We start from the raw sequence: 10,491 nt of genomic DNA on the forward strand, positions 1-10,491 counted from the left end.
CTCCAACGTTTCTCTCCTGAAAATATGGATGTCCTATTCCATCCCCTCTAACGTTTCTCCCCTGAAAATATGGATGTCCTATTCCATCCCTTCCAACGTTTCTCCCCTGAAAATAGAGACGTCCTATTCCATCCCCTCCAACGTTTCTCCCCTGAAAATAGGGACGTCCTATTCCATCCCCTCCAACGTTTCTCCCCTGAAAATAGGGACGTCCTATTCCATCCCCTCCAACGTTTCTCCCCTGAAAATAGAGACGTCCTATTCCATCCCCTCCAACACTTCTCCCCTGAAAATAGGGACGTCCTATTCCATCCCTTCCAACGTTTCTCCCCTGAAAATAGGGACGTCCTATTCCATCCCCTCCAACGTTTCTCCCCTGAAAAAAAAGGGACGTCCTATTCCATCCCCTCCAATGTTTCTCCCGTGAAAATAGAGACGTCCTATTCCATCCCCTCCAAGGTTTCTCCCCTGAAAATAGGGACGTCCTATTCCATCCCCTCCAACGTTTCTCCCCTGAAAATAGGGACGTCCTATTCCATCCCCTCCAACACTTCTCCCCTGAAAATAGGGACGTCCTATTCCATCCCCTCCAACGTTTCTCCCCTGAAAATAGGGACGTCCTATTCCATCCCCTCCAACACTTCTCCCCTGAAAATAGGGACGTCCTATTCCATCCCCTCCAACGTTTCTCCCCTGAAAATAGGGACGTCCTATTCCATCCCTTCCAAAGTTTCTCCCCTGAAAATAGGGACATCCTATTCCATCCCCTCCAACGTTTCTCCCCTGAAAATAGGGACATCCTAAGCAAAAGTCTTTAAGGGATGGGGAGAGCAGATCTTGGGACGTGGGTGGTGCTGTGGGTTAAACCACAGAGCCTAGGGCTTGCCGATCAGAAGATTGATGGTTCGAATTCCCGTGACAGGGTGAGCTCCCGTTGCCCGGTCCCTGCTCCTGCCAAACTAGCAGTTCGAAAGCATGTCCAAGTGCAAGTAGATAAATAGGTATCGCTCCGGCGGGAAGGTAAACGGCGTTTCCATGCGCTGCTCTGGTTCGCCAGAAGTGGCTTAGTCCTGCTGGCCACATGACCCGGAAGCTGTACGCCGGCTCCCTCAGCCAATAAAGCGAGATGAGCGCTGCAACCCCAGAGTCGGCCACGACTGGACCTAATGGTTAGGGGTCCCTTTACCTTTAAGGAAAAGTGGGAAATTCTGGGATCAAATCAGAAACCGGGAGGGCTTTTATAAATGCAACTATGATTCTGTGAAATAATAGGCAGTGGAAGCATATGGATCCTGTGAGGTAGCTTCTCAATGCTGTCTGTGCTGATGTCTCGACATTTTCCCCTCCCAGGGCTGGTCGGGAAGCGGAAAACATTTACGCCTTCTGGAATGCAGAGGCGAGAAGGCGTTCCTCTCAGCCATCGTCTGTTCCCCTCCGCTCTGCCCCCAAATCCCTAATGGAAAACTGCAACGATCAGGCCCCTGCGCACATTATCTATAGAACGCTTGACACTTCATAAATATTAAACTATGACATTATGGACCGCCAAGCAGGGAGTCTGTAAACCCAAGAAATCAAAGGCAGATAAATAACCAATCAACACTGCTGGCTATCACTCAGAAAGAGACTTGTTCGCTGCTGCTGCTGCAGGAGATTTCAGGCAGGTAGATGTGTTTTTGTGGAATGGCAGATGTGGATTCGTGGATTTATGAATCTGTTTCAGGCTTTTAGATGGTGTTGTTGTTGAAATCAACAATAATTTATAATTATTATAGTTTTATCTGTATGCTGACCATCTGGCTGCGTGGCCCCAGCCGTTCTCCCAAACAGATATAAAAAAACGAAACATCAAACATTAAAAACCTCCCTAAACAGGGCTGCCTTCAGATGTCTTCTAAAAGTCAGATAGTTGCTTATTTCCTTGACATCTGATGGGAGGGCGTTCCACAGGGAGGGCGCCACCACCGAGAAGGCCCTCTGCCTGGTTCCCTGCAACCTCACTTATTGCAGGGAGGGAACCGCCAGAAGGCCCTCGGGAGATGGACCCAGGTGTCAGGGGTGGAGATGCTCCTTCAGGGATACTGGGATGTTTAGGGCTTTGAAGGTCAGCACCAACACTTTGAATTGTGCTTGGAAATGTCCTGGGGGCCAATGTAGGTCTTTCAGGATCGGAGTTATGTGGTCTCGGCGGCCGCTCCCAGTCCCCAGTCTGGCTGCCGCATTCTGGATTAGTTGCAGTTTCCGGGTCACCTTCCAAGGTAGCCTCGCGGAGAGCGCATGGCAGTAGTCCAAGCGGGAGATAACCAGAGCATGCACCACTCTGGCAAGACAGTCTGTGTGCAGGGGGGGTCTCATACTGCAGACCAGATGGAGCTGCCCTGGACACAGAACTGACCTGCGTCTCCATGGACAGCTGTGAGTCCAGAATGACTCTCACGCTGCGCACCTGGTCCTTCGGGGGCACAGTCACTCCATTCAGGACCAGGGAGTCCCCCACACCTACCCGCTCCCTGCCCCCCGAAACAGTACAGTGGTACCTCGGGTTACAGACGCTTCAGGTTACATACGCTTCAGGTTACAGACTCCACTAACCCAGAAATAGTACCTCAGGTTAAGAACTTTGCTTCAGGATGAGAACAGAAATCGTGCAGGAGACTCCATTAGCTAAAGTGGTGTTTCAGGTTAAGAACGGACCTCCGCAATGAATTAAGTTCTTAACCAGAGGTACCACTGTACCTCTGTCTTGTGGGGATTTTGGAATGATCCATCGACAGACTCTCCTTGTGTTATTGAGTGAGGGGGTCCAAGAAACACTTCATTGAATTGAAAGCCTAAGCCAGGGGACCAAACCCAGTGGCGTAGCGTGGGGGGGTGCAGGGGGGTCCGGCCGCACCGGGCGCAACATCTGGGGGGGGGCGCTCGCACTCGCAGCTCTCTGCCCCTACCTGGCTCACTCACTCTCTCTCACTGCAGTGCTGGCTGTGCGAATCCGATCCGAGCCGCAGGTTGCTGCCCACTGTGGAGGGGTGGGTGCCAGGCGTGCGGTGCGGAGAGAGAGCGAGGGACTATCTGGGGGAGGGACAGTGCAGCGGCCGCCCAGCGCTGAGCGCGGGAGAGAACCACACCAGACCAGACCAGGCAGCAGCTAGAAGAAGCTGGCAGCGGCGGCAGGTTAGGGGTTAGGGGGCGCAAATTACCTTGCCCCGGGTGCTGACAACCCACGCTACGCCACTGCCTAATGGTCAGGGGTCCCTTTACCTTACTACTGTACACCCAACCAACCAACCCCCCCAGCCCTCTCCCCTCTTGTAGTGCCCAGAATTTGGTGGTTAATTAACAACAACAACAACCTCATACCCTGCCCATCTGGCCGGGCCTCTCAAGCCACTCTGGGCAGCTCCCAACAGAATATTAAAAACACAATAAAACATCAGACATTAAAATCTCCCCTAAACAGGGCTGCCTGTATAACAGGTTGAGGTTGAATCCTGACAAGACAAAAGTGCTCTTTTCGGGGGACAGGGGGCGGGCAGGTGTGGGGGACTCCCTGGTCCTGAATGGGGTGAATGTGCCCCCGAGGGACCAGGTGCACAGCCTGGGGGTCATTTTGGACTCACAGCTGTCCGTGGAGGCACAGGCCAGTTCTGTGTCCAGGGCAACTCCATCTGGTACGCAGGATGAGACCTTCCCTGCCTGCTTTAAACAAACAAACAAAAACAATAATGCAGATCTCCTTGGTAGAGTTTAACCGTTTATCATGGAACATTCCTAAACCCGAGCTTATCTCCTGGGCCACATAAGACAAAACACACACACACAAACACAGCTAACCGTGAGGACATAAAGTAAAATATTATAAGGATTGGAGCTGCAGCTTGTCTGGTGCCCACTATAACCAGTTCCCCTTTCATGGATCACTGCCTTGCCGTGGCGAAGGGGCTTGAAGAACTCAGAGAAGCTATGAGCTACACCGTGCAGGGCCACCCAAGATGGACAGGTCATGGTGGAGAGAGTTGACCAAACGTGATCCACCTGGAGCAGGAACCAGCAAGCCCCTCCAGTATCCCTGCTGAGAAAACTCCATGGACAAAGACAACAGGCGTAGAAAAGTTGTGACGCTGGAAGATGAGCCCCTCAGGTCGGAAGTCGTCCAACATGCTACTGAGGAAGAGCGGAGGACAAGGACAAGTAGATCCAGAGCTGATGAAGCGGCTGGGCCAAAGCCAAAAGGTTGCTCAGTTGCGGATATTGTGTTATTGAGTGAGGGGATCCAAGAAACACTTTTCATTGAATTGAAAGCCTAAGCCAGGGGAGCCAACCCCCAGATCCTGGGGTTCTGTGGGGCCTTTGAGCTGCCAGCGTCTTTCCCCGAAGCTGCATCACCCCCCATCTCTTTTCTTGGCTTTCCCCTTCCTCTGCTCCCCTCCTCCCTCCCTCCTTCCCACCCGCCTCTCTGAGAGTCGGGTCAGGCTCGGCCGCCACGGGGCCCCAGTAATGGATCTGCAGGAGTTTGCCTGCCAACCTCATCCCGGCTGCTAACAGGCAGCTAGTCCTGCCTCAGACACCCCTGGGCCCTCTTTCGGCTGACTGCTCTTCCAGAGACGCCGCTCCCCAAAGACCCGCGCTGAGTGAAAGAACGCTTCGAGATTTCCAGTAGCTGCTTGCTTCCTCGAGGCCTTGATGTGGAAAGACATTTCTCAGAAAAAGCGGCGGCGGAGGCGCTCGCTCACTCGCTCATGAGAGTTGTTGTGGTTTAGTCGTTTAGTCATATCCGCCTCTTTGTGACCCCCTGGACCAGAGCACGCCAGGCCCTCCTGTCTTCCACTGCCTCCCGCAGTTTGGTCAAACTCATGCTGGTAGCTTCGAGAACACTGTCCCACCATCTCGTCCTCTGTCGTCCCCTTCTCCTTGCACCCTCCATCTTTCCCAGCATCAGGGTCTTTTCCAGGGAGTCTTCTCTTCTCATGAAGTGGCCAAAGTCTTGGAGCCTCAGCTTCAGGATCTGTCCTTCCAGTGAGCACTCAGGGCTGATTTCCTTCTGAATGGAGAGGTTGGATCTTCTTGCAGTCCATGGGACTCTCAAGAGTCTCCTCCAGCACCAGAATTCAAAAGCATCCATTCTCCTGCGATCAGCCTTCTTTATGGTCCAGCTCTCACCTCCATACATCACTACTGGGAAAACCAGAGCTTGAACTATACGGACCTTTGTTGGCATGAGAGAGAACCCCCCCCCCAAGCTTCCACTAAACCTACGAGAAGCACTCTTTCATTCATCAAACATGTTTGGGAGGAGTTATTAAATTTATCGTCCCTGCTGTCGTTAATTAGAGTTGTAACTTGGAAGCTGGATGCCTTGGCTCCTGAACAAATCGGCTCCTGAACGATCGAAACCCGGAAGAGAGCGTTCTGGTTTCCGAACGGTTTTCGGAAGTTGGACGTCCAGCGCGGCTTCTGATTCGCTGCAGGAGCTTCCTGCAGCCAACCAGAAGCCATGGTTTGGTTTTTGAATGTTTTGGAAGTCAAACGGACTCCCGGAACGCGTTCTGTTCAAAAAACAAGGTACCACTTTATGAGCCTTCGTTGATTGATTGATTGATTGATTGATTGCATTGTATATAAATAATCTTCCTTGTTGTTGTGATTATGATGTATATTCCATCTTTCTTCCAAGGACTTTGAGGTTGTGTACATGGTCCTTCCCATTTCTTCTAATCCAAGCAATTTTTATTGATTTTCGTGTAAATACAAGAACATAACTGCACCTCTGAATTTTGCACTGCAATTCACCGGCCCAGTAATGTATGCAAACACACATAAATAATGTCAAAGTGTGCATTTGAATGTGTAGATCTGTGACCACGACACGCAAACATGTTTTATTTTAGGGAATAACGCGTCGCAAAACAATGGGTACTTCTGGCAAAACGGCGTAGGAACGTGTATGTATAAGGAGAGAAGGACAATGAAACGTTCACGGGTTTTCATGAGAATGTTCGGAAAAATTGCAAAACTTGATGGGAGAAAATAAATACAGTGGTACCTCAGTTTTCAAGCGTCTCAGAAGCTGAACGTTTCGGTTTTCCAATGCTGAAAACCCGGAAGTAATTGCTTCTGCTTTCGAACGTGCCTCAGAAGTTGAACAGTTCAGGAGTCCAGTGGTCGTCTTCCAGAACAGATTACGTTCAAGAACTGAAGCACCACTGTAAATGAGAAACAGTCGATCAGGTCTCAAGCCATTTAAAAAAATATATAATACAGATAGTAAAAGCACAAGAAACAGCACAGTGCTGTTAAGAGCCATTTCCTTAAAAGCAGTCGGTTCTCAAAGACCTGTCGGAATGAAACAATATTCACTTGTACGACAATGAGGGACCTTAGCCTTTCAAAACTGAACTGGTTGTGAGGAAATTTTGCATTGCCATTGGACTCCGTTTTGAACCAAGAGGGAAGATGGCGCCTTTCAAAACGGCACTGGTTTTTAAGCAATGCCAGGTATAAGGCTACTAGTTTTGCCAAATTGTGACCCGCTTCCCAGCCAGTCTCGCCTTGCCCTTTTGCGGCCTGAGGACCACCCAACATTGGGTGCTCCAAAAAAGCCATCCATTGAGGAAGAGTGCATAGGACCAACTGAAAACAAACCATGGTTCCTAAGCCAACAGCAAGCCGTGGCTTCAGATCCGGTTTACTAACAGTAGACGAACCATTGCCAAGCAATGGAATGGATCCCCAGGGAATCTCAGCTAAAGCATCCATAAAGTCTCCCCGGGTGGGGCTCAGTTGATCTTAAAGCCGTACCTTGGTTGTCGGACTTAATCCATTCCAGGAGTACGTTCGACTCCCGAAACGGTTCATAAAACCAAGGTGCACGGGACGTCTGGATTCCAAAAAACGTTCGCAAAGCGGAACACTCACTTCTGGATTTGCGCCGTTCCAGAGCCAAAACGTACAAGTACCAGGGTGTTCAACAACCAAGGTACGGCTGAAGTTTAATGGCTAAGCATTCTGAAGAACCAGGGTAGGAAGACATTACTGGGAACAAATTCTGTCGTGGTCTGGTTCACGGGCGATCGAATTCCTGGCTGGGGACGTCGGGACCGGGGACAAGATGGTGGGGTGGGCGCAGGAACGGGAGTCCAGAAGCCAGGAGTTCAGAAACCAAGAGTCCGAGGGTCAGAGAGCTGGGAGTCAAGAAGCCAAGGGTCTGAGGGTCAGGAAGCAAGGAGTCACAAAGTCAGGGGTCCAAGGATCAAGAAGCAAGGAGTCATGAAGTCAGGGCTCCGAGGGTTGAGAAGCAAGGAGTCATGAAGTCAGGGGTCCGAGGGTCGAGAAGCAAGAAACAAGGGCTCACGAAGTCTGGGGTCCGAGGGTCAAGAAGCAAGGAGTCATGAAGTCAAGGGTCCGAGGGTCGAGAAGCAAGGAGTCACGAAGTCAGGGGTCCGAGGGTCGAGAAGCAAGGAGTCACGAAGTCAGGGGTCCGAGGGTCGAGAAGCAAGGAGTCATGAAGTCAGGGGTCCGAGGATCAAGAAGCAAGGAGTCACGAAGTCAGGGGTCTGAGGAGCAAGGAGTCAAGAAACCAAATGCAGCAAGGCAGGGAACGTGTTGCTGTGGCAAAGAGCCGAAGGGAAATGCTGACCTTATATCCCTTCCCAGCTCTTGCCACCAGGTGCTGTGAGTTACCAATTGGCCTCACCTGTGCGGCCACACCTTGCCTCTTCAGAACAAACTTAGGAAGGCCCCAGTCCTGCAAAGTCCTACTGGTCCCAGGGCCCGGCTCCTGCACACACTCCCGACATCTTCTCCGCCTTACTTTCCCCCACCAGCTTCTCTGACCGGCTCGCCATCTTTGTCCTCTATTTTTGTCCTCACCGTTCCCTTTCCAGGCGCACACGGTCGGATCCCCCCCCCTTGTGCTTTGACGATGCAGCTGCTGTGGTCGAGAGTGCCTTGAATAAGTTATAGCAGCTGCCAGGATCTCAGATGCCTAAGGCTAGTTGCTCTCTTGAAAGAGCCTCCAGGCAACCCCAACGGGAGACTTCAAGGCACTATTCCATCTCGCCCCACATTTTCACAAGTCTTGAAGTAGCCCAGGTCAGGAAGAGGCGTGGCTTGAGGAAAGTGGGTGTGGTCTGGGAAGGGGCCTTGAAAGGTTCCAGGAGGCCAGGCAGAGGCCTAATAATAATAATAATAATAATAATAATAATAATAATAATAAAGGTCAGCACCAACACTTTGAAATGTGATCGGAAACGTCCTGGGAGCCAATTATTAGAGGCCTAATAATAATAATAATAGTAATAATAATTTATAACAAACCTAGACAGCATCTTAAAAAGCAGAGACATCACCTTGCCAACAAAGGTCCGAATAGTTCAAGCTATGGTTTTCCCAGTAGTGATGTACGAAAGTGAGAGCTGGACCATCAAGAAGGCTGATCGCCAAAGAATGGATGCTTTTGAATTCTGGTGCTGGAGGAGACTCTGGAGAGTTCCATGGACTGCAAGAAGATCAAACCTCTCCATTCTGAAGGAAATCAGCCCTGAGTGCTCCCTGGAAGAACAGATCGTGAAGCTGAGGCTCCAAGACTTGGGCCACCTCCTGAGAAGAGAAGACTCCCTGGAAAAGACCCTGGTGTTGGGAAAGATGGAGGGCACAAGGAGAAGGGGACGGCAGAGGACGAGATGGTGGGACAGTGTTCTCGAAGGGACCAGCATGAGTTTGACCAAACTGTGGGAGGCAGTGGAAGACAGGAGGGCCTGACGTGCTTTGGTCCAGGGGGTCACGAAGAGGCGGACATGACTAAACGACTCAACAACAACCACAACAACCCTACCCATCTGGCTGGGTTTCCCCAGCCACTCTGGGCGGCTTTCAACAGAACATTAAAAACAGAATAAAACTACATTAAAAACTTAACTCTCTCGGGGTCCTTCAGCTTTTTACCCAACACCTGACTGACCCTCTTCTCTTTGTTGTTGTTTAGTCGTTTCGTCGTGTCCGCCTCTTCGTGACCCCCTGGACCAGAGCACGCCAGGCCCTCCTGTCTTCCACTGCCTCCCGCAGTTTGGTCAAACTCATACTGGTAGCTTCGAGAACACTGTCCCACCATCTCGTCCTCTGTCCTCCCCTTCTCCTTGTGCCCTCCATCTTTCCCAACATCAGGGTCTTTTCCAGGGAGTCTTCTCTTTACACCTCGACAATCTCCCCATATTTCACCCCATCTTCTCCTCCCACGGCTCACCCCAGCCTCACCCCCACAGCTTTCCCCAAGCAAGTGGCCGGCAGCCTTGTATATAGGATGATAAAGGTAAAGGTAAAGGTACCCCTGCCCGTACGGGCCAGTCTTGACAGACTCTGGGGTTGTGCGCCCATCTCACTTAAGAGGCCAGGGGCCAGCGCTGTCCAGAGACACTTCCGGGTCACATGGCCAGCGTGACATCGCTGCTCTGGCGAGCCAGAGCCGCACACGGAAACGCCGTTTACCTTCCCGCTGGTAAGCGGTCCCTATTTATCTACTTGCACCCGGAGGTGCTTTCGAACTGCTAGGTTGGCAGGCGCTGGGACCGAGCAGCGGGAGCGCACCCCGCCACAGGGATTCGAACTGCCGACCTTTTGATCGGCAAGTCCTAGGCGCTGAGGCTTTAACCCACAGCGCCACCTGCGTCCCTATATAGGATGATAGACACACACGAAACACGTATGCCTACATAAATAACCCATACGGACCATTCTGCACCGCGGATGCTGTGTTACTCCATGAATTCCCTGTGGGCGCTTCCTCTCTCTCTCTCACCACCATCTCCCCAAGCTCCCAAACGCCTGAGCTAAATCCAGATGCTTATAAAATATGAAGGAAGCCTCTGGGCTTGGGGCGAAGGCTTCAGGATTCAGGTTGCTCTCCAGTTCACGTATTTGGCATAGAGAGGAAAGAGAGAGAGAGAGAGAGAGAGAGAGAGAGAGAGAGAGAGAGAGAGAGAGAGAGAGAGAGAGAGCTGTATTATGCAAGACAGGTGACAACCCCAAACTCAACTACAATGGCCCCAGAGGCAGAAGCAGGGCCGGATTTAGGTTTGATGAGGCCCTCAGCTCCTGAAGGTCATGGGGCCCTTTCTATGTCCAGCTGTCCTTTGTTAACAACAAACTGCCGCCGCTTTTTGTGTTGAATATATGCTCTATGGGAATTGATGGACCTAAGAGGTATCTAAGGGATGCAGGTGGTGCAGTGGGTTAAACCGCAGAGCCTAGGACTTGCCGATCAGAAGGTCGGCGGTTCGAATCCCCGCGATGACGGGGTGAGCTCCCGTTGCTCGGTCCCTGCTCCTGCCAACCTAGCAGTTTGAAAGCACGTCAAAGTGCAAGTAGATAAATAGATACCGCTCTGGCGGGAAGGTAAACGGCGTTTCCGTGCGCTGCTCTGGTTCATCAGAAGTGGCTTAGTCCTGATGGGCACATGACCTGGAAGCTGTATGCCGGCTCCATCGGCCAGTAAAGTGA

The sequence above is a fragment of the Podarcis melisellensis genome (assembly GCF_964234715.1).
Source record: "Podarcis melisellensis genome assembly, chromosome: 18".
In the NCBI taxonomy this organism is placed as follows: domain Eukaryota; kingdom Metazoa; phylum Chordata; class Lepidosauria; order Squamata; family Lacertidae; genus Podarcis; species Podarcis melisellensis.